General features: G+C 38.1%; 2 long non-coding RNA genes across 3 annotated transcripts in view; one reads left to right on the top strand and one right to left on the bottom strand.

Moving 5' to 3' along the window:
- Positions 1-25,048, top strand: part of LOC105492802 (uncharacterized) — a 323,274-nt gene that overhangs the window by 206,695 nt on the left and 91,531 nt on the right. The window lies entirely within an intron of this gene.
- LOC105492801 (uncharacterized) lies at positions 20,188-23,791 on the bottom strand. Its single transcript, XR_011606450.1, has 3 exons — positions 23,632-23,791; positions 22,311-22,480; positions 20,188-20,473 (listed from the first exon to the last, which is right to left on the bottom strand). It is a non-coding gene; the product is annotated as an uncharacterized lncRNA (long non-coding RNA).

Below are 25,048 nucleotides of genomic sequence, written 5' to 3' on the forward strand. Positions count from 1 at the left end.
AATATTTCACAGGGACTTATGAACAGAAGCCATATCTTGCTTAGGCAGCCAAAGAAGAGACAGTGGATCCCCATGCCACTACCTCCCATGCCATAGGGAAGGAATGTGTAGGATGATTCAAGTTGACTGGTCAGGGAAAGGCAAGAATGCTTCATGAATCTGCCTAAGGAAGGGATTTAGGATTTATGGTCAAGGTTGTTTTGACCTGAGGGCAGGATTTACAGTAAGTACATGTTCTTACACAAAGAACAGTAGATAAAAAATAAATCTCAGAGGCATTCCAGGAACTGAAGTTAACGAGAAGTCAGCATGGCGGAGTGGCATCCAAGATGCAGCTGCTTAAGCTCAATAGGCCCTTCATAGAAGAAGTTTTCTAGGCCAGGTGTGGTGGCTCATGCCTGTAATCCCAGCACTTTGGGAGGCCGAGGCGGGAGGATCACGAGGTCAGGAGATGGAGACCATCCTGGATAACATGGAGAAACCCCATCTCTACTAAAAAAATACAAAAAAATTATTAGCTGGGCTTGGTGATAGGCGCCTGTAGTCCCAGCTACTCGGGAGGTTGAGGCAGGAGAATGGCATGAACCCAGGAGGCAGAGTTTGCAGTGAGCTCCACCACTGCATTCCATTCACTGCGCCATTCCATTCACTGTGCCACTGCAGTGAGATTGCACCACTGCATTCCAGCCTGGACAACAGAGTGAGACTCTGTGTCAAAAAAAAAAAAAAAAAGAAGAAGAAGAAGAAGAAGTTTCCTGACCTCTGCTCTAGACAAGAGTGGGAACAATACTTCTTAAATTTGTTTGCTATGAGCTCTCACATCAGAGAGTGTCATCCCAGAGGAAAGACATGAAACACACGAGTTTGAACTTGGCCTCTGCCACTTTTTAGTGCATGACCCTGCGGATAGTATTTTACTATCAGGATCTCAGTTTTCTTGTCTGTAAAATGAAGATCATTCCTGTCAAGGAGATTGGAGGTCTTATTTATAGCACACATAGTTCAATGGCTTGGACATAGACAGGTCTCAGGCCTGAATACCACTGGGACTGAGAGGTCAGTCATACTGGGCTCACATTCCAGCTCAACAACTCAATTAACTCTGTGACCTTGAAGAAGTTATTTGTCTCTCCTAATTATTCAATCCTCTTATAATGTAAAATGAAGATGACGATGAGATGCTATCAGGGGTTGAGAGTTTAATGAGATGATGTTTGTAAAAGGTTGAGCACTGTGCCTGTGTTACCCTGTGCTGCAGAGTAGCAATACTCTCTACAAGATGCAGCTAATATCCTGTCCCCCTTCACATTCCATTTCTATCTCATCATGTAGGTGTGGCCATGTCACTACTTGGCTTAAATTAATATGCCCTCATTACCTTCATGGTGAAGACTGAACTCCTTAATAAGGCCTCCCATGTCTGGTTCCTGCTACCCTCTGCAGGTTTATCTCACCACATTCGCCCCTACCTCCACTTTCCTACTCTCCACGATAAAACACTTAACATAGTACCTAACAATTAATAACTGTGCAGTACATATTTTAATATTTTAAGTGAACAAATATTGATTATGGTTTGAAATTTAACATGAATAAATTACTTGTTTTAAAAAAACACCTTTTGTAAAATTTTATTTTTATAGATTTAGGAGTACAAGTGCAGGTGTGTTACATAGATATATTGCACAGTGGCAAAGTCTGGACTTTCAGCATACCCCTCACCCAAGTAGCATAAGATCTATTATGGTGTTTGCAATGTGCTATTCTAAGAGCCACATAATTCTCATTTATTTAATCTTTACAATCACCTTTTGGGGTAAGTATACCTATTAGACTTATCTTGCTTGAGAAAACTGAGACACAAAGAAGTTGAGTAACTTAGACAAATTTACACAGGAGACAAGTAACAGACCTAGATTTAAAATTCAGGCAGCTCTACTCAAAGCCTTCGCTGTTAAATATATTGCTAAATTTTCTCTTATAACGTAAATGGAACTGAAATAAGAGTTAACAGAATAATTGAGAAGACTGATAATTCCAAGTGGGTTGAAGATGCAGACTAACTGAAACCCTCATACATTTCTGGTGGGAGTGTAAATTGGTACAATTATTTTGAAACATCTCTTTAATGGCATCTTCTGACCCTAAGTATGTGAGTACCTTATGACTTAGCAATTTCATTCTTAGGCATAGTTTCAAGAGAAAGAAATGTATACATCAACTAAAAGACATGATTATAAACATGTTTATAATGTCAGTTTTTATAATAGTCCTTAAATGGAAAGAATCTAAACAAATAGGTAAAAGGCTAAAAAAAAATTGAAGCATGTACATATAATGACATACTACATCAATATAAAGAAATAAACTACTGCTATTGTTACAGGTAATTAGACAGGCATAAATGGGGCAGGAGAGGACTCTTTTCTCTCCATGCATTAGGAAAGTCAGGTGACAGTTCAACAATTACCACACTGCCTCTCTACAAATGATAATTTGACAGCCCACCCAGGGCTCCAGGGAGAGGCCTTTCATGATGATCCACAGCTATTAACATTAAAGTGTTCATTGAATACGGGTGTCAGGGAGAAGAAACTTCCTGAACTTGTGCATTAAAAGATAAAATGGTGAAGTATGACCTTCCTGGTGCGATCCACCAGAAAAGGGAAGAAAGCCTCAGATGGGCATGCGTACAACTTCCTAAACATACTGCACATGCTTGATTCCCAAGGGTAAAAAGGGCATTGTGAATGTGGGAAGCCCACCCTAAGGGAAGAATCAGGAGAAAAAGTGAGCCTATAAAGTCCTAGGGTCAAGGTTACACCCTCTTTGACCTTCAGGCTCCCTTTTGGAATTTTTTCCAAGAGAATTTTTATTTCTTTCCTGTTCTAAACCCTTTCAAATAAACTTTCACTCCTGCTCTGAAACTTGCCTTGATCTCTTTTTCTGCTTTATGCCCCTCAGTTGAATTCTTTCTTCAGAGGAGGCAAGAGCTAAAGTTGCTGCAGATCCATACCTATTTGCCACTGGTAACTTGGGGTAACTCAGATCTCTTCCACTAGTAACACTATACACGATAATAACATAGATTATTGCCCCAGATATATACTGAGCAAAATAAGCCAACCACAAGGAATGCATTCTATATGACTCCTCTTATATAAATTTCAGACATAGGCAATATTATGTTGGTAGAAGTTGAAAGGTGGTTATTGGGAATGGTATGACTGACAGATTGCACAAGGGAGATGACTTCCTTGAGTCCAGGAAATCTTCTTTTTCTTGAACTGAGAAATGATTGCACAGGTGTAGACATACATAAAATTTCATCAAGGTGTGTTCTTAAAATTTGGGCACATTAGGGTATATATTCTATTATCTCAACAAACAAGAAAACATACAAACAAAAACAGAGTAAGTAAATTACTATGCTTTAGTGTATTAGTCTGTTTTTACGCTGCCAATAAAGACCTACCTGAGAAAGGGCAATTTACAGAAAAAGAGGTTTAATGGACTTAAGAGTTCCACATGACTGGGGAGGCCTCAAATTCATGGTGAAAGGCAAGGAGAAGCAAGTAACATCTTATGTGAATGGCTACAGGCAACAAGAGAGCGCTTGTATAGGGAAACTGGTTTTTAAAACCATCAGATCTCCTGAGACTTATTCACTATCATGAGAACAGCACGGGAAAGAACCACCCCTATGATTTAGTTATCTCCCACTGGGTCTCTCCCACAACATGTGGGAATTATGGAAGTTACAAGATGAAATTTGGGTGGGGACATAGAGCCAAACCATATCATTCTGTCCTGGTCCCACCCAAATCTCATGTCTTCACATTTCAAAATAAATCATGCCTTTCCAACCGTCCCCCAAAGTCTTAACTCAGTTCAGCATTAACTCAAATGTGCACAGGCCACAGCCTCATCTGAGACAAGGCAAGTCCCCTCTGCCTATAAGCCTCTAAAATCAATAGCAAGTTAGTTACTTCCTAGATACAATGGGGATACAGGCATTGGGTAAATACAACCATTCCAAATGGAAGAAATTGGCCAAAACAAAGGGGCTACAGTCCCCATGCAAGTCCGAACTCCAGCAGGGCAGTCAAATCTTAAAGCTCCAAAATGATCTCCTTTGACTCCATGTCTCACATCCAGGTCACACTGATTCAAGAGGTATGTTCCCATCGTTTTGGACAGCGCCACCTTGTGGTTCTACAGGGTACAGCCTCCCTCCTGGCCGGTTTCCCAGGCTGCAGTTGAGTGTCGGTGGCTTTTCCAGGCACATGGTGCAAGCTGTCAGTGGATCTACCGTTCTGGGATTTGAAGGACAGTGGTTCTCTTCTCACAGCTCCACTAGGTGATGCTGCAGTAGGGAATCTGTTGGGGCTCTTACCCCGCATTTCTCTTCCACACTGCCCTATCAGAGTTTCTCCATAAGAGCCACACCCCTGGAGCAAACTTATGCCTGGATATCCAGGCACATCCATACACCCTCTGAAATCTAGGTGGAGGTTCCCAAACCCTAATTCTTGACTTATTTGCAGCCACAGGCTCAACACCATGTGGAAGCTGCCAAGGCTTGAGGCTTGCACCATCTGAAGTCACAGCTTGAGTTCTAGGTTGGCCCTTTTCAGCCATGACTGGAGCAGCTGGGATGCAAGGCATCAAGTCCCTAGGCTGCACACAACACAGGGACCCTGGACCTGGCACACAAAACTATTTTTTCCTCCTAGGCCACCAGGCCTGTGATGGAAGGGGCTGTCATAAAGACCTCTGACATGCCTTAGAGATATTTTTTAATTGTCTTAAGAATTAACATTCTTGACAATTAACATTTATTACTTATGCAAATTTTTGCAGCCAGCCTGAACATCACCTCAGAAAATGAGATTTTCTTATCTATCACATTGTTAGGCTGCAAATTTTCCAAACTTTTATGCTCTGTTTCCCTTATAAAACTGAATGCTTTTAACAGCACCCAAGTCACATCTTGAATGTTTTGCTGCTTAGAAATTTTTTCTGTGATACCCTAAATCATCTCTCTCAGGTTTAAAGTTCCACAGATTTCTAGGGCAGGGGCAAAACGCCACCAGTCTCTTTACTAAAGCATAACAAGAGTCACCTTTGCCTCAGTTCCCAACAAGGTCCGCATTTCCATCTGAGATCACCTCAGCCTGGACTTTATTGTCCATATCGCTGTCAGCAGTTTGGGCAAAGCCATTCAACAAGTCTCTATGGAGTTCCAAACTTCCCCACATTTCCTATCTTGTTGTGAGCCCTCCAAACTGTTCCAACCTCTGCCTGTTACCCAGTTCCAAAGTTGCTTCCACATTTTGGGTATCTTTTCAGCAGCACTCCATTCTACTGGGTACCAATTTACTGTATTAGTCTGCTTTCACAGTGCTGATAAAGACATACCTGAGACTGTGCAATTTACAAAAAAAAAAGAAAGATTTAATGGACTTACAGTTCCACATGGCAGGGGAGGCCTCATAATCATGGCAGAAGGCACAGAGGAATAAGTCACATCTTACATGGGTGGTGGCAGCCAAATAGAGAGTTTGTGTGGGGAAACTCATTTTTAAAACCATCAGATCTCAGGAGACTTATTCACTATCACGAGAACAGCATAAGAAATATCCACCTCCATGACTCCCTATCTCCCACCAGGCCCCTCCCACAACATGTGGGAATTATGGGAGCTACAAGATGAGATTTAGGTGAGGACACAGCAGAGAACCATATCTCTTAGTAAACTGGAGACTTGTGAAATTTAATTCAACAAGAAGAAATTATCTTCTCTCTCTGTCAATCTCTCTCTCTCTCTCACACACACACACATTTTCCCCCAAACAATCCATATTTTTTACTGTTCCAGAAGCTTCTAGATTGTGCTATATTTAGAGTCTCACAATATTAAATAGTGAACTTCTCTGGTAGAGGAACATAGTTGCTCTTGAATTCTCAAATAGAATATCAAAATCCATCTTTTTCCTGAAATAGTTAAGTGAGTAGATTTCGCCATTGCGACAGTTTGAGCCAATAAGGCAATTTTGATTGGCCCAAGGGCAATGGGATTGTAAAAAGCATCCAAGGATAGTGTTTCATGATATGCCCCAAGCCACAAGCTCCTACACTAAATCAATAAAAATCATCCACAGATTTTTGGACTTACTTGAAGAAAGTAGCATTTCTATGAATCTCCTAGACAGATACAAGAAACAGCTTGACTCTGGGTTTAGGAACATCTTGCAGACAACAATTCCCATTGTTCAGAGTTATTCTGGCTGAAGAGCAAATAACTTCACAGTTTGACAGAATGCATGTAGCTATGTATTCACTTTGCACTTGAGAGAACCTCAAGATTTGTTTCCTCATGAGGAAAACTCAGATCATAAAGCAACTAAGAGCCAATAATTTTTGAGTTTTGCTGGTTTGCATCAGTTGACTGGGGAGAGAGCTAGAATTTTATCTGGTGACTAAAACATTCCACATCTCTCTTACTGCCTTTGAATACAGAATGTCTCAAAATTTGATTTTAGCAAAACCACACATGTGATGCCCAGTTTCAGATCCAGCAAATCTTTATGGAGAATTTACTATGCACCTTGACGTGGGTATGTATTAGTCCGTTCTCATGCTGCTATGAAGAAATACTCAAGACTGGGTAATTTATAAAGAAAAGACATTTAATTGACTCACAGTTCTGCATAGCTGGGGAGGCCTCAGGAAACTTACAATTATTGGTGAAGGCACCTCTTCACAGGGTGGCAGGAGAGAGAATGAGAGCCAAGCAAAGCAGGGAAAGCCTCTTATAAAGCCATCACCCACGTGATTAAATTACCTTCCACTGGGTTCCTCCCACAACACGTGGGTGTTATGGGAACTACAATTCAAGATGAGAACTGGGTGGGGATGCAGCCAAACCATATGACAGTCCCATTTTGTAGATAAGAAACTGAGTTAGCTAAGTTCCTATAATACTCTATCCTGATGGAGACAGAATTTGAATTAAGATTTTCTGACCTTAGGAAAAATGAAGTTTCTACTTAACAAATACTTGTTTAAAGCAAAATAATAACATGTGAGGACTAGTCATATTTCTGTTATTAACTAGGTATATGACCTTGGGATAATAATTTTACTGCTTTAACTTTAGTCCCTTGATCTGAAGAATAAATCAATTGCCTAGTGTCTCCAAAATGTTGTGGTTTTGTACTTACCATGTTTAGCTCTAAAAATATGTCCCATCTTATTTCATGACACAGCACAAGGACTGCATTAAAAACAAAGACAGTTTTATTTGAATTAGAAATCTGTTGGGAAATTGTAAATTAAACCACTCAATCTATTCTTTTCCCTGATAAGATTATTTAGCAGTGCCCAATCTCACAGAGGGACTTGTGATGAAAGGCTAGGCTGTACAAACAAGACTAGACTTTTCAAATTCAGCATAATTAAAATGAATAATATATTAAATGACAGGAGAATGTTTAGATAGGGAAAAAATGTAAATGTTTTAAAGAAGTGAGTAAATGAACATTCTAATGGAAAAAGTAGAGATTTTCGTTATATAATGTGGAAGTGAAAAGAGGGACTTTTGAGCTTATATTGGCTCATAGTTTCATAAAGTGATTTTCAGAAGGATCTCAGGTGTCTGTGCTTTGCTATGGAATTGTGAAGGTGATAGCCACTCAACTGAGCAGATCAATGTCCTTGCATATTTCTCAATGGGAGAATTCTTTATTATCTCTAGAGCCATACAGATATGGGTTTCATCTACCTGAAATATACTATTAGAATAGCAACACAGGATTCCAGAAAGAAATAAAACAAAACAAACAAATAAACAAACAAAAATCTCAACTCCTTGCTATTTGGTAAAGCTGGAAATGATATGTTCTCATCTCATCTAGTTTAAGATTAGACATGATAATACAAAAATTGGCCTTTTTATATTTTAGTTCAATTGCAAACATACTGATTGAGAATATATTGTTTGTATACGTTCATACATACAGTATTATTTGGAGGATACGAGTTTCTAACTGTAAAAATGCACTTCTACTAGGACTGAAATTGTAATAAAATAAATCTCAAAAGAGATATGATTATATCTTATAAATATCATGAAAGAAGAGAAATTATTATAGCCTTTGAGAATCATGGAAGACTCCCTGGAAGCATTGACTCATGAGAAGAATATTTAAAGAGTTATCCAGGTAAAGGAGTTTGAAAGGACACTCCTCAAAGATGGCATGCAAGGGAATTATCCATGACATGGAGAATTTAAGTACCTCAATTAAGTAATTGAAATGAAGCACTTGCCATAGTGACCTGGGTACCTTCTCTGGTGTCATCAGTCCTCCTATTAGGGCAGCTCATAACCCTAGAATCTTCCAGTCCAGTTCTCGGAAACTTCAGTCTATTTCTCTGCTCAACTGACAATTTTTTCAAAGACTTTATGGACCACCAACGTATTGTTATGCATAAAGCACATGGGAATCATTCCAAGAAAGTAAACAAAACAAAGTGATATAAACACCAGTGTTAATGAATTCACCTTATGCAATTATGTTTCCCTGTTGAAGAAATAGGGTAAAGCCTTGTAGCCACCCCTCAAACAGTTATTGGATGTGGGCTTAATTTTTTGGGTAAAACATTTTGTTTCAGTAGAGGGCAATTTCCAGAAAGGGACTCATTTATGAGCCCTACTCAGTCAACACATGTGGTCTTCGGAGGAATAAGCACCTCTGTCTGGAAAGGGAATCTGGGCAGTGAAACACAGGACTTCCTACAACTGTCATATTCCTTAGCCCTATTGATCCATTTAAAGATGCAAGTATACACAATCCTAATAGCATTTCAACCCTTGTTGAAATTAATTATTACATTTATTATAGGAATGAAGTAACAATATTTCCTAAAACACCAAGGTAAGTGATGGAGAGACCACAAATTATATTATATATCTATTAGGTAATATTTCACACCCTCAAGGACAGAGACTAGTGAAGGGAGAAGAGAACTCTTCCACCCCCAGAACACATAGGAACATCAGCCAAATGTAAACCGGTGGATCACATCATTTTACAGTGAAAATAGCCCCTTATGTAGGGGGTCCATCAATGTAGGAGATACAAAATTACATCAGGAGATCTTGATTTCCAATATCCCTTGACCACCATTCCCTCTCAATCCTCCAATCTTATACATTTCTCTTCTAGTGATATTGAAAAGTGTCCCACATACCTTATCTAATTTAATCCTCACAACAGCTTTATGGGTTTGGTATTCTCCTTCTTATTTTACAAATTCGAAAATTACTGCTTAAATAGTTTAAGTGTATGTTATCCAAATATACCAAGTGACAGAACTGAACTTCCACACAGGTCTGTCTTGCCAACAAGCCATACAAAACCTTTACCCTAAAATAAAGTGTCTCTGGAAGCTTCAAATTAGAATGCACCTCTAAGGAGTAAAAGTTAATTCACTAATGGGGAAGAGAATTTTCTAGAAACCTCTCAGAGATGGAAAGAATTATTTATGAGCCCAGTTCCCTTAATACCTAAGCATTTTAGAAATGAGATACTTTAAAGCTGTTTTTGTTCTCTAAGGTGCTATTTAGTGCCTCAAGAAATAATCCACTAAAGGTGTCTTACCTAACTAAACTACTAGTTAGCATTCCAACAAATAATCAAAATACTCCATGTACCCAAAGATGAATTCAATCATCAGGGAAGCTACAGAGAATAAATAGAAATATAATTCTAAAACTTCATTATTGGAATTTAAAATAGCACTACTTCTCTTTAATTTCAGCAAAGCCTTTAAACTGATCAGGAAGCAGCAGAAATAAGAATGGATGGAAGTGATTGATTCTTAATTGTAAAATTTTACTGCTAAAGAAAACCCTGAAGTTAAAGGTGAGATTATATAAATGCCAACTATTAACAAATATTGGTCTATGGTGCACAAGACTCAGAATGGACGTTGAAGGGCAACAGTAAGAAGCTGTCTTAGCTTTCCATCACAGTATCCTTTACCTCTCTATGAACTTCAGCTGATAAGTAGGGCCACTGCATTCTGGTGATAAACTGGTGAGAGGATGCTTAGATTATTCAATGACATTTGGCATCTCTTAATATATGAGCATCAAGTCAACACAAACTAGAACTCTTGATGAATTCAGCTGGTAGAATATTTTACTATTAGAGAAATTGATGAGTTGGTGTAATAAAAATTATATAGTCCTTAGAGTCCAGCTTTTGGGACATACTTAATTTCTCTTAGACTGAGCTTTCCTGACAGTAAGGGAAGGATGGGGAGCAGAGGCCATCCACGTTGCTGAAATACAGGGATAACTAAATGAAGTGACGCATGACCACAGTATTTACTGTTCTATTGTTTTTCTTTTTCTTTTTCATGATGAACTTGCCTTCAAGATTTGCTAAAGATAATGATACATTAATTGTGAACAGGCTGATATATTAAGTAGGTAGGACAAAGCAGTAAGTGTATGTAAAAACATCCTGTTTAATCATTCAGAACTGTTTTCAAATAACTTCCCCCAGAAAATTGAAAAATATCAATAGTTACATTTATATCACTTTTGTAAGGTTGAGATTGAGAGAAAAGTCTAATTTCATTGGAGAAGATAATATATATGTGTATAAACTGCCTAATGCAGAGCCAGTGAAATTGTAGGTGCTCAGTAAATAGAAAGTCTTATTATTTTAATGTATGTGCTTGATTTTCTCCAGCTCAGTGGCTTCTGGATATTTGAAGTACCCAGGACATTTGTTCCTGACTACTTCTTATGGGCACAATCTAACTCCCAGCTCTCGTATTTCTGAACATTTTGGTTCTCCATCTTAATTAATGCCTGTCTATACCCCATTGAACCATGATTCCTTCACTTAACATTCAATTCAATCGTCCCTTCTGAGTATTATTCCTGGCTTCTGCTATCACTTCATAACTGACATACTTCATACAAGGCGACCCACACTATACCTTTCTATAATTTCACAGGATCGTCTCTGACATTGTCAGCTCCCAGCTAGCCACTAACTTAATTTGGAAAGTGTATTTAACCTTTGATGTTTCTTAGAAGAAAGCAGGACATTATCCTATACATAAAAGAAGAAAAGAGAAGCAATTATTTACCAAGTACTCTACATTCAGTGTGATGGCCACGTGGTAGATTGTATTATATTGGTGAATTGCTTCCAATTCTTTACGTCACACTTATACTAAAACAGTACATCCAAGCTTCCTGTTATGTGACTTTCTAGAACTTTCTACCAGAGTTGGTAGAATATATTCTTCACGTCATTGATGCAGGACTTGGTCAACAGGCTACTTTGGCCAGTGAGATGTAAGCAGTTGTGACATAGCAGTTTTAAGTGCATTTTTGTGGCTAAACTCAGCCTCTTTCACTTATTCCTCTATAACGGAACAAGCATCCCTAGGAACTGCTGGTGCTATAAGAATGATGAGGTGACATGAACTACAGCTTGCTTTATAGTTGGGTTGAAGAAGGTTAGAAAATGTTCTAAGTCCACAAGACTGGTCATTTGTACCATCATGAGAAGAGTGTTATCATCTAAATTCTATTTTCAGATAGGAAACAAATACTTCAATTAGAAACAGTTATTTTTAAAAGGAATATATTATATTCGTATTAGCCCATTCTCACACTGCAATAAGGACATACCCGAGACTGGGTAATTTATAAAGGAAAGAGGTTTAATTGACTCACAGTTCCACAGGGCTGGGGAGGCCTCAGAAAACTTACAATGATGGTGGAAAGGGAAGCCAACACGTCCTTCTTCACAAGGTGGCAGGAGAGAGAAGAATGAGAGCCAAGCAAAGGGAGAAGCCCCTTATAAAGCCATCAGATCTCGTGAGAACTTACTATCATGAGAATAGTTTGGGGAAAACACCCCCACAATTCAATTAACTCCCACCAGGTGCCTCCCTGGGGGTGGACCTGGTGGGGACCTGACAAGTGGGAATTATGGGAACTACAATTCAAGATGAGATTTTGGTGAGGACATAGCCAAACCATATCAATATTCAATTAGAAACTGATTTAAAAAGAACATATAATAACATACAACTTCTGAATGCTGATGATATGCTTCACAGGCATTATCCTACTCTTTATAACTATGTTACAGTAGGTACAATAATTATTCCCATTTTTAAAAAACATTGCATGTATCTCTATTTTGTTCCTTTTTTTTTTTTTTTTTTTTGGTAGTAAGTTTCTCTTTATAGATAGTGAAACTGTTAGTGTTTAGGGCTTCCGTAACCAATTATCACAAGTGAGTGGCTGAAAACAACAGAAATTTATGCTCTCACAGTTTAGGAGGTCAGAAGTCCAAAACCAAGGTGTCAGCAGGGTTGGTTCCTTCTGGAAGCTCTCATGTTCCATGTCTCTCTCCCAGCTTCTGGTGGTTCCTGCAATTCTTGGTGTTCCTTGGCTTGTAGACTCATCATTCCAATCTGTACTTCCATCTTCACATGGCATTCTATTCTGTATGTCCTCTCCTTTATTTTTTTAAATGCCTTAATTCTGAAAAAATTTTATTCCTTTTTTACCTTTTTATATAATTATGTATTAAGTGATAAAAACCAAATAACTTTATTCCTTTTATAATGTTATAAAATGAATAAAGTAGATTAACCATATCTATATTATTTGCATATTGGCTGCTTTTAGAAATATACCTACATTATGCATTCTGTTCATTAATAATGATTGCTTTTTATCATATTCCTCAAAGTTTATATTAACATATTATTTGAATTTTTTAACTTTTAAGTTCAGGGGTACATGTGCAGGTTTGTTATATAGGTAAACTTGTATCATGGGGGTTTGTTGTACAGATTATTTCATCACCCAGATATTAAGTTTAGTATCCATTACTTACTTTTCCTGATCCTTTCTCTCCTCCCACTCTTTACCCCAGTGTGTGTTGTTCCCCTCTATACGTCCATATATCCTGTTAAACTACCAAAGACATTCTTCACAGAACTAGAAAAATTATTTTAAAATTAACATGGAACCAAAAAAGACCCCAAATAGCAAAGGCAATCCTAAGCAAAAAGGAACAAAGCTGGAGGCATCACTCTACCTGACTTCAAACTAAACTGTAGAGATACAGCAACCAAAACAGCGTGGTACTTGTACCAAAACTGACACATAGACCAGTGGAACTGAATAGAGAATCCAGAAATAAGGCTGAATATCTACAACTATATGATCTTTGACAAGGCTGACAAAATCAAGCAATGGAGAAAGGACTTTCTATTCAATAAACAGTACTGGGAGAACTGTCTAGCCATATGCAGAAGACTGAAACCGGACTACTTTCTTACACCATATACAAAAATCAACTCAAGATGGATTAAAGACTTAAATGTAAAACCCAAAACTATAAAAATCCTGGAAGACAACCTAGGCAATACGATTCTGGACACAGGAATGGGCAAAGATTTGTTGACGAAGATGCCAAAAGCAATTGCAATGAAAGTAAATATATATGTGTGTGTGTGTGTGTGTGTGTGTGTGTGTGTGTGTGTGTGTGTGTGAGATAGAGTCTCACTTGCTCTGTTACCCAGGCTGGAGGGCGGTGACATGATGTTGGCTTACAGCAACCTCTGCCTCCTGGGCTCAAGTGGTTTTCCTGCCTCAGCCTCCTGACTAGCTGGGATTACAGGTATGTGCCACCATGCCAGGCTAATTTTTGTATTTTTTATTTTTGTATTTTTAGTAGAGATGGGGTTTCACCACTTTTGCCAGGCTGGTCTCAAACTCCTGACCTCAAGTGATCCACTTGCCTTGGCCTCCCAAAGTGCTGGGAGCACTTACAAGTGTGAGCTACTGCACCCAGACAAAAGTAAAAATTGACAAATAGTATGTAATTAAACTTAAGAGCTTCTGCACAGCAAAAGAAACTATCAACTGATTGAACAAACAATCTACAGAATGGGAGAAAAATTTTGCAAACTATTTTTGCAGACAAAGATCTAATATTGAGCATCTATAAGGAATTTTTAAAAAACCATTAAACAGTGGGCAAGGGACATGAACAGACACTTCTCAAAAGAAGACATACATGTGACCAACAATCATATGAAAAAAAGTTCACCATCACTACAAATCAAAACTACAATGAGATACCATCTCATGCCAGACGGAGTGGCTACTATTAAAAAGTCAAAAAATAATAGATGCTGGTGAGGTTGCAGAGAAAAGGGAATGCTTATATACTGTTGGTGGGAGTGGAAATTAGTTCAACCATCATGGAAGACAGTTTAGTGATTCCTCAAAGCCCTAAAAATAGAACTACCATTCGACCCAGTAATCCCATTACTAGGTATATACCCTAAGGAATATGAATTGGTTTATCATAAAGACACATGTATTTGTATGTTAATTGCAGCTCTATTTACAATAGCAAAGACATGGAATCAACAAAAATGGCCATCAAGAATAGACTCGATAAAGAAAATGTGGTACATATAACCCCACGGAATACTATGCACCCATTTTTAATAGATGAATAACTTTAGTCCTAGAAAGATTTAATAACTTGTGCAAGGTCACAAAAGCGATGAGTTTATATTAGAATCCAAGTTAGACTTCAGTGCTAGAACTATTAAGCACTATGACTGTGTCCTACTCCATTTTAATTGTGAAAGAGAGGCCGGGCGCGATGGCTCAAGCCTGTAATCCCAGCACTTTGGGAGGCCGAGACGGGCGGATCACGAGGTCAGGAGATCGAGACCATCCTGGCTAACATGGTGAAACCCCGTCTCTACTAAAAAATACGAAAAACTAGCCGGGCGAGGTGGCGGGCACCTGTAGTCCCAGCTACTCGGGAGGCTGAGGCAGGAGAATGGCGTGAACCCGGGAGGTGGAGCTTGCAGTGAGCTGAGATCTGGCCACTGCACTCCAGCCCGGGTGACAGAGCGAGACTCCGTCTCAAAAAACAAACAAACAAACAAATAATTGTGAAAGAGAGAAAACTGGAGGTAGTCTACCAAAAACTGAGTACAATGGGAAAATATGTGGCCAGTCAAATTGAGTGCATCATTTTCATCAAGGAAGATACAGGTAGGGGACAGTAGTAATAGAGGAGATGTTTACAATAATGCATTAACACCCCAGAATAAGAGTCAGCTATAAACACCAGCAAGATCCAGAGAGTATCATAACAGTTCATGCCAATATTAGTCATGTGAGACTTCTGTTGCTCCATCTATCTCTCCTACGCTCTTAGCCTCTCTTCAAACCCAGAGGGTCAGAAACCTGGGTTTTCAGAAAGTAACATGCAAAAATAAAGAACAAATCAATTATGTTGGCCTCTTTCTGCAGGAAGCTAGACTGCAGCAGGCCAGGAATGCAAGAGGGCATCACTAGAACCTTGATGGATGTTTACAGTTTTTGGTATTTAGTGGATAGAACATATTAATTGCTGAATGGAAGACCTTTGATTACATGAATTAATTTACCCAGGTTCAGAATAAGCACTATTGTTTTTTGATTATCTATCATGTATTCTGCATGCTAAAATTAATGACTACACTAGATTACATGTTGCTTTCTGAAGGAAAGAACTGTATGCTCCATTGACTTTCACATTCCCTATCCTGTCCAGATCCCTCACCTCCAGGCCCTCATCTACATAAAGTTATTCACATGCCACATCAGCCACATTCAATTCTTAGTGCAGCCCTGACCTGACCAGAGAAAATAGTATTCAAGTAGATTCAATATTGAAGTCAAAATTATTTTTGATTATTGATTACATTAATTATTGATTGTATATATCAAACCCAGGTGATAGAGATGAACAAAATAAGACATAGTCTATGTTTTCAAGAAATTCACACTCTTCTAGGGGAGAAAAATTGTAGATGGAAACTACAAACCAGAATGTTCTATATTGTAAGAGATTATAGTCAAGCTATCAAAGGATCAGATGGAAAACAGAGCCAACTCTGCCACAAGGCTCAATAAATTGTTTACAGAAGAGAATTTGTGAGTCACATATTCAAGGTATTTGAATATTTGTAGCAATTGGACAAGGAGAATCTTCTAAAACAGAGAGAACAATATTTTTAAAGGGCAGAGCCATGTGTAATGTGATATATTGAAGGACCCACATGTATGGCTGGGTCAGAGCATTCATAAAGGAGCAGTGCAGGGTAAACCTGGAAAGGCAGTCTGGTTCTACAGTTCAGTGGCCTTGAATTGCTTGGGGGAAAGATTAATTATATGTTGATTCTTCCTCTTCAAGAAGGGGTGATCTCCACTCTTTATGAAAGCTGGAGAAAGCATACTCAGGCATTATTTCTATGTTCTCATCCTTTGTACCTTATTAATGAGATGATGAGGCTATTGTATCAACATTTGGCAGGAAGGATTCCATTCTATCTTGTGCATTTGTCCCAGTATGTGCCTAGCATTATGAGTATCTTAACTCACTCATTCTGATCTCTTTTTCTTTATTTCAGCTTTGGGTTAAAATAATAAGACTGGGAAGTAGAACAAACCATGTCATTTTCATGAGTCCAGATTTAGCAGTGATGAAATTAATACAGTCTTTGATTTCCATGTGGTTTTTCAGGTCTATTTCTTAAATTGGTTGGAACTAGTAAGACAGGAGAAATGATTGACAAGGTTTCTCCAGGAGTCCTCATAATGGTAGCTTTGAATTGTCATTGTATGCAGTGCAGAAACTTGGAAGAATTTTTAAAAGGCACTCAATCTGGTGAAATTTGTGAGCCTAAACAGATAATGAAAGAGGTTAGGTAGAGGTGTTGAGTTTGGATTTTGAATGACCAGCATTTGTAGGTGGAAATGGATGACCATTCTAGACAGAGAGGACCAATAAGAGAATAAAAGTAGAAATAAGAAAGGTGGAAAGGATAGGTGTTTGTAAACAGTGCAATGGGAATTAATATAGTGTTGCTGGAGTATGAATGTAGATAGGGAAACAGAATAAAACTAAGCAGTAGATTTGTTTCAAGAAAGTCATAGAAAAAGCATAGAAAGCTAGAAGCTTTGATGGGATGGGAGGGTGATGGGAAATCATTGAAAGGTTTTATAAAAACAGTAACTTAATAACATTTGTCAGCATTGAATATTCCCTTTCATGTAAAAAATTGTGCTGTGTGTGGTATGTGCTTGAGTAGTTGTGCATTTTTTTTTTAGCTTGTATTGCTAATGTCAAAAGGAGCCAGCTAAGGTTGATATTCATTGAAACCTGAACTTAGCCCAAGCCAAAATATTTGCATGTGTAACTGTGTGTGTCTATGTATTTGTGTGTGTATGTTTTCATGTAAAAATAGCAAGTTATTTGTAAATATTCCAAATTTTATAAAGAATTTCCATGCCAAAACATTAAAACGTCATTTTCAATCTCATTTGTTCTTTAAAGGAGGGCTAAACCTTACCACACTTTGAGATTCTCCAAATGTCTCGAACTATTTTTTCAAATGCTTTGGGTTTGGCAGGTCTTAAAACCAATGTTTGCTGTTATTTTTCCCTTAATTTCTAAACCCACATGTATTTCAAGGGGATTTTATACATATGTTTTATATTCATTTACACTTAACTCATCAAAAAAGTTTTAAGGATATTTGAAGTCCAGCAAACCTTCAGAGTTTCTATTATTAAAATCTTGGAAATTGTAATTAAATCCTGGACACTAGATTGACATTCATTCAGAAATCAGGACTCCTGATTTTGCACATGTACCTAACCAAACACCTGTTTCATTAATGACGAATTGGAATCATGTTTTCATGTTTGGTTCTTCATGTGGGAAGCTGATGCTACCAATATCACCAACACCGCATCTGTTTCCAAGAGGTAGTGGTAGGTTTTTATTGGACCATCCAAACGTTTCTTGCTTCTGTTTGTGACCAGCGAGATACCTTTGTGAGACAGACAGAGTTTTAACTATTAAATTAAAACATAGGTGCTTGAACCTATGATCTTTACCTTATTAACATGTGTAGCTATATTCCTCAGTGCTAGAATTGTGAAGTGAGAATTACGCTCAAGGGCCACCACATTAATTTCCTGACACTGACAGCTGAATTTAAAGGAGAACATCAGCCAATGCTGTGTAATTGAATTTCTGATATCTGGCTGGTTTTCCACAAGTGAAGATTCTTCCTCTATTGTCAACATTCAAGAAAGTAAATTTCAAATTTTTCTCTTTCATTTTTTTTTTATTAAAGGAGAGGAGAATTGGGGGGGGGGGTCTGGATTTTATTTTTGGACTAAGAAAAAAGTGAAATTTTCACAACTTTCACAAGGATATAATGAAAGGACTGCACTAGGCTAATAATACTCTCAACCTAGTATTATTTGACTTAAAGTGATCTATGTAGTTAGTAAGGTGAATGATCCATGAGTTATGTAACATTTCATAGAATATATAAAAAATAATGCTATTGATGTTACTGTTCCAGAAAATATTGACATCATTGTGCACATTTTGAATAAAGTAAAAATAAAAGTCATATGTCAGCTTTTAATAAATGAAGGTTGGTCGTCAGAGGCTTAAAAAAATAATAAGGTAACTAAAACTATTCACTGGCATCCAAAAGTTGGGAACCATTAAAATCAGTGATTTTTCAGAGACAAATCCGAGACCCCTTCCAGTTTTAAGACTCTTAAGTATCTTTAATATTTAGAATACTCTTTGACATACAAGGTTTCCATGTACTAAACATTTCTTGAGGATTTTCCTAATTTATATCTCCCTCTTCTCTAGAAGCTGCCCGCACTACACCATTAGAGGTGGTTCACCTAATAGTCAGGCTTTTTCTACAGAAATGTTTCCCCTCTGCTCCTAGCCATAGTTGATTGGTCCATATATTATCACCTGACCCCAGCTACATCAATTAGAGTCTTCCTCAAAATTTTGAGCTAGAGAAACAGATTAGGTGCTGTTAGAACTAGTCATTACTGATATGGTACCCAGAGGGAAGATTCCGAAACGACCACGATTGAAGGCATTCAAAGTTCACTGAGTTATTCCCTTACCAAGAGTGTTTTGTATTGTTGCATTACATAGCACCACAAACTTAGTGGCTTAAAACAATGCAAATTTATTATCTCAAATTTCTGTGTATCAGGAGTCTGGGCACAGGTTATCTGGGTTCCTGCTGTAGATCTAACACAGCTAAAATCACCATGTCAGCCGGAGATGCAATCTTATCTGAGGCATGGAGTTCTCCAAGATCATGCAGGTTATTGGCAGAATTCAGTTCCTTATAGTTCTAGAACAGTGGTCCCATTTTTCTTGCTGACTATTGGCCAGGTGTTACTTTCGGCCCCCAACAGCCTCACTTGGATTACAATGGCCCTTTCACAACATGACAGGTTACTTCTTTTGAAGACTATTGGACAACGTCTTCTAGTCTGTGATGACAGAGTCTTATAAAATGTAACATAATAATGGAGTGGCTATCCATCATATTCAAAAGGCAGACCCACACTTGATGAGAGGAAATTAAACACAGCATGTGTACAAGGGGGCAGGAATTGTGAGAGCATCTTAGAATTTGACTTTCACATTGGGGTCTGGTAGTTCAAGTCTTATTTGGATTTCTTGAAACAGACTTGTATCCTTTACAAAAATTGTGTGTGTGTATGTCCTTATCTACCTTCAGGTTTGGTTTGGTTTTTCCACTTACAATCAAAAAAATATTAACTGATATGTTCACTATATTATCCCCAAAACTCCCAGAAAGTATCTGGAGTAAAGGGCAGATGTTTTTACTATGGAGTCATACAAATTCATATAATTAAAAAAAATAATAATTTGGTAATTGATTTATAAAGATGGTAAATTGACTTTCTTTTCCATGCCACCAAATTCTTGACCTTGTAAAATATTTAATAGCTCACTTAAGGAAAAGTCATGTGTGGGATTATTTCTACTTGGCACTCCTCAGCTTGGCAGCATCATGCCACCTTCCTCCTCCTTCTCCTCCTCCTCCTCCTCCTCTTCTTCTTCTTCTTCTTCTTCTTCTTCTTCTTCTTCTTCTTCTTCTTCTTCTTCTTCTTCTTCTTCTTCTTCTTCTTTTTCTTCTTCCTCCTCCTCTTCCTCTTCCTCTTCTTTTTTTTTTGGGAGGGGCGGGCAGTGAGGGAGAGAGTCTTGGTCTGTCCCCCAGGCTAGAGTGCAGTGATGTGAGCATGGCTCACTACAGCCTTGAACACTTGGCCTCGGCCTCCCAAGTACCTAGAACTATAGGCACATGCCAGTACATCTGGCTTATTTTTAACATTTTTATACAGAGGAGATCTTGCTGTGTTGCCTAGGCTGATCTCAAACTCTCGGCCTCAAGTGATCCTTCTGCCTCTGCTCCCAAAGTGCTAAGATTATAGGTGTGTGCCACCATGCCTGGCCACATATATCTTCTTGATCTCATTCTGTGAAAAACACAAAGTTTAACAATTTTAGATACTTTACATTAGAAATACAGAATTTAAATATTTTAGAACTTCCATATGTTGAAAGTTTTTTTTTTTTTAATCAAACTTCTACAGAAGGGGTTTGACAAATTAATTGATGCTCTCCATTCCCTATAAATTACTGACAGGTGCCACTGGCATCTCACCAATCACAGCAGCAGGCTACTCTGTTGTACATTTGCACATTGCTTTCCTCAATACTTATGAAGAGCCACTTGTGCCTTTTTCCAAACTTGTTTATGCCAGCTATACTTATAATTATGTATTTCAATGGAATATATAAAAGTATAAAATATTAATATGAAAAGATATTTATGCTATGATGCTAAAAAACTAAGTGGAATGCTTTGAAAAATCTCAGTAAGTACAATTTGTTTTTTAAAGGCAACCAAATTTTGTAATTAAATTAGGATCAGGTGAACTTATTTCATAAGACTGAGAAGTCATGATAAAAGATCCATATCTCACTTATTTTCTGAGACTCCTCAAGTTTGACTTTCACTTTAAATAAAAAAAATAGATTATATATAATATTTCTATAAGAAAGACCTTATAACACTTCAATTAATAGATCCAACTTGGATGAGAAAGCCTCGGGCCTAAATCAAGTTATTAACCAATATATATACTTTATTAACATTATATTTAAATGAATTATTTAAGGAATATAGGCATCATATTTTATATTTTAAAAAAATTTTATTAACTTCTAATTATGAAAAAAACTGATAGCAGATCTGATAGTGGAGGTTAGAAGGCTTTTTCTACTGTAGTAGATTTTGTCTCCTCTTCCATGAGCCTGACTTATTAATAACCCTCAGATTTGTAAGAATGGTCCTTTCCTACATTCCTTTGAATGTGTTTCTGAGCGTCTCTCCTTCCTTATATGAACAGGCAGTTAGGTGACCTCTTGGATCTAGGTAATATCTTGTTTTTTTTCCTAAGACACTTTCCAATCCACCATTATTTTGTTCTGTACTTTTTAGTTCCTCTTTATTAGCATTTCTGTGTCATGTCAGCTTAAGATGAGAAATGACTGTTATTAGTCTTTACTAAGTCAACAATCAGAATCATAAGGCTATAAATATTTCAATAAATGACCATTGCAAAATTGTGGAGATAGTAAAGCACGATGAGAAAAGCAAAGCAAGGAAGACACAGACCTAGATTTAAATCTAGGTAATGCAACTGCCTCGCTTTGTGGGCTTTGATGCATTATTTGAATTCATCAGCCTATGTTTCTTTATTTCTAAATGGGCTTTGACAGGCTATGATAAACTCTCCATAACCTCTCCAGAAAACAAATAAACAAACAAAGAATCTGTAGGAGTTTCCTCAACTATAGGTTGCCATGATTTGCTTTATAGGCAATACATTATTTGTTCTATAGGAAATGAATAACCATGGCCACTGCAGACCGGACTTGAAAATAGGGTTTAAGTTAAGAGCCAAGACTAGCAAATGTCCTATGTGTCCTATGTGGAAACCTGGAAGGAAGAACTCTACCCAATAGGGACATGTTTTTCTCATATGGTGACAAAGAGCTCAGTTAGTTGCTCTTTCTTAGAAATGATTGAACATGAGGCTGGGGCAGAAATGAGGAGCAACTGAGTCATCAGAACAGCAGACCAAAAGATTTGATTTGGGGCTATTAGACCAATGACGATTTCACTAATGTTTTCCTATTCTCCGCATGATACCTGGTCCATCAACAAACAGGACAGTTTCAGTGCCTTTATGTGTCCTTGTGTATTTTCACAATAAACCTCCATCACCTAGGGTAATCCAAAGGTACCTTTGTTCCTTGCTCTGAAATCACCCTCTGCAAAGCGCTGATGTGAGATCAAGATCATGTGCATGGAGGATCTGGAAGCAACTTAGAGAGTTCTGGGAGAATTGAAGATAATCTCCGTCCATCAGATATCAACCACAGGCTAGGACACAGATGGTCAAGAAGTGGTGCTGCTGTTAATAAAATTTTGTATATAATATTTGTAACTAAAATATTGAAAAATGTTGAATTTTAGTTTCTTTAGAGGAAAAAAATCAGTTTCCAAATTGACAATTAAAACACTTCTCTTATGGAAAAAGCTTAAATCACCCCCTGAGAGTCATTAGAAGCCCATGTCAGAGGAGAGCTGCACCCATTCGGATGTCTCTACCCCATTCTCCCATTTTCACAATCATTACTAGTGCAGTCATAATCAAGTTGTCCTACTACATAATAAAAAAGGGATGGCTCATTTTCAACCCAAGATATTTCCCCCACTAAACCTAAAAATTACTCTGGCAGAAGAGCTAACTTTGCTGGAAGTATCTTTGGGACAAATCACCTTCTCCTTGGCCCCAGCAGAAGGAGAGAGGGGGAAGAGAAGGAGCTGGTAGGACCAGGCAGGTAGCTCAGTGGGTGAGCAGAATGGAAGGTGGGAGCTAAGTGAACAAGTCACTTTAGAAGAACATCTTTTGCTCAATTGAGGACAGCCTCAGTGGGGACTGGTGCTGACTCCTTTGGCTGCTTGACATGATTTGTCCCTAGTGACGTGAATGCCTAACTTGAAACTTGTTGTTTTTATAGGAAATTGAGGGTCAACTTTTATTGCATTTTTAGTTTCCAAGAAATAAATCCTTTTTTTGTATCCTGGAGAATGGTGCTTCAACCAGAATCTGACTGTGGCTGAAGAATATTTGGAAGGCACTCTGCCTTGTTGGTTTATAACTTCATGTATATATTCTCTCTTACTGTCTATTCCTTCTGTTCTGCACTATCCACTACACAGATACACAAACTTCATTATACCCAAGATAAATTCACAATTTCTATTCTCTCTCTCTCTCTCTCGACACACACACACACACACACACACACACACACACACACACACACAATCGTAGAAGTGGTTTTCTGATCAATGCATAAATACCCAGGGACAGATATACCGAATTTGTCACCTCCACTTAGCCCTAACAATTATGATATAAAGCATGTTGCCCTTTCTTTGTAATCCAGAGGATTCTTCTACCGGCCAAACAAAGTCATCATCTGCCCAGCATGTTTTTCCTAGAATGGCATGCCCATACAAGCAGCACGGAGCCCTGAATACGCAAGCTTGACTCACCCTTGGCTCCAGGCCAACTCTCATCCTTATGCAGACTTGACAAAATGCAACATGGGACAAAAATCACCCAATTGACGGGCTACAGATATTCTCCATTTTCTTCACTTTTCTTAGAGTCTGTTATTTTCCTTTGAATGTCCAAGTAGAAAGAAACCTTTTCCTCCTGATTCAAATTGGGCATAACAGCAGAGCAGATGGTGCTGGTGAGTTAAGTAACAGCAGAACACAGAGTACAACTTGTTTTCAAAAACAAGTGGCTCTTCTTGGAAGGTACAGTCTAATAGGACTGACAAGTTAAAGTCGAATTCAGAGAATTTTTTTTTAAAACAATCAACAAGCTAACCATTTCCCTAAACTATACTACAAAGAATTTAGAGGCCCTCTCCTTCAATTTCTCCCAGTATTGAAGATGCCATGCCTCCCAGGAGGAAGGACATAGTGAATAACAATAATCAGTCTAGCTTGTCCATATCACATCTCATTATTTTTGTATTTCCCAGACCTGATCTCACAGAATCCTCTCGATTAAACAACAAAGAAGTGAGAGAACTAGTTTTCATTTTTCTGTTGAAGATAGTGTTTCCAGGATTTTCAGTGATTTGTCTAAAGTCAAAGACATAGTAAGCACTATGTACAAGATTTAGTCCTGTTTATTATTCATTTGTTCATGTAAGTATGCATATATACTTCATTTATGCATTGCACTTTGTCCTGGAGACCCCCGTGATGAACAAAACTATCAGAATATCTGTGTTCACAGGGCTTACAATTTAGTAGATTGCAACAGGCAAATAAACAGACAATAAAAATAAAATGTAAAAAGACAGGTGAACTACAGTAGTAATAGGAGAACATATAGTAATCTAGTCTAGAAGTGAATAGGAGTATGGGTTGGGGGAAAATAATAAGTGTCTAGAAGTCATGAAGTTTAAAATGAGATTAGAAAAATCAGTGGGAATTATTGTGGTAGAAAGTTGGGGGTTGGAGAGGAGAAAAAGAGAGGAAGAAAAAGTATTATAGGCAGGGAATAGCAGCTATGTGAAGACCAGAAATTAAGTCAGATTGTGGCAGATGTGAAGATTGGAAAGAAATTTTGGATGGCTGGAGCTAAGAAGGGAAGGAGTGAGTGGTTGGAGATGCAGTGCAATGGTAAAGAGAGGCCTGGGTCCCCATAAGGTGGTTCACGCCTGTAATCCCAGCACTTTGGAAGGCCAAGGCAAGTGGGTCATTGAGGTCAAGAGTTTGAGACCAGCCTGACCAACATAGTGAAACACAGTCTCTACTAAAAATACAAAAAAGATAGCTGGGCTTGGTGGCGCACGCCCATAATTTCAGCTACTCAGGAGGCTGAGGCACGAGAATTGCTTGAATCTGAGAGGCAGAGATTGCAGTAAGCCAAGATTATGTCATTGCACTC

This window comes from Macaca nemestrina, chromosome 8 (assembly GCF_043159975.1).
Source record: "Macaca nemestrina isolate mMacNem1 chromosome 8, mMacNem.hap1, whole genome shotgun sequence".
Taxonomy (NCBI): Eukaryota; Metazoa; Chordata; class Mammalia; order Primates; family Cercopithecidae; genus Macaca; species Macaca nemestrina.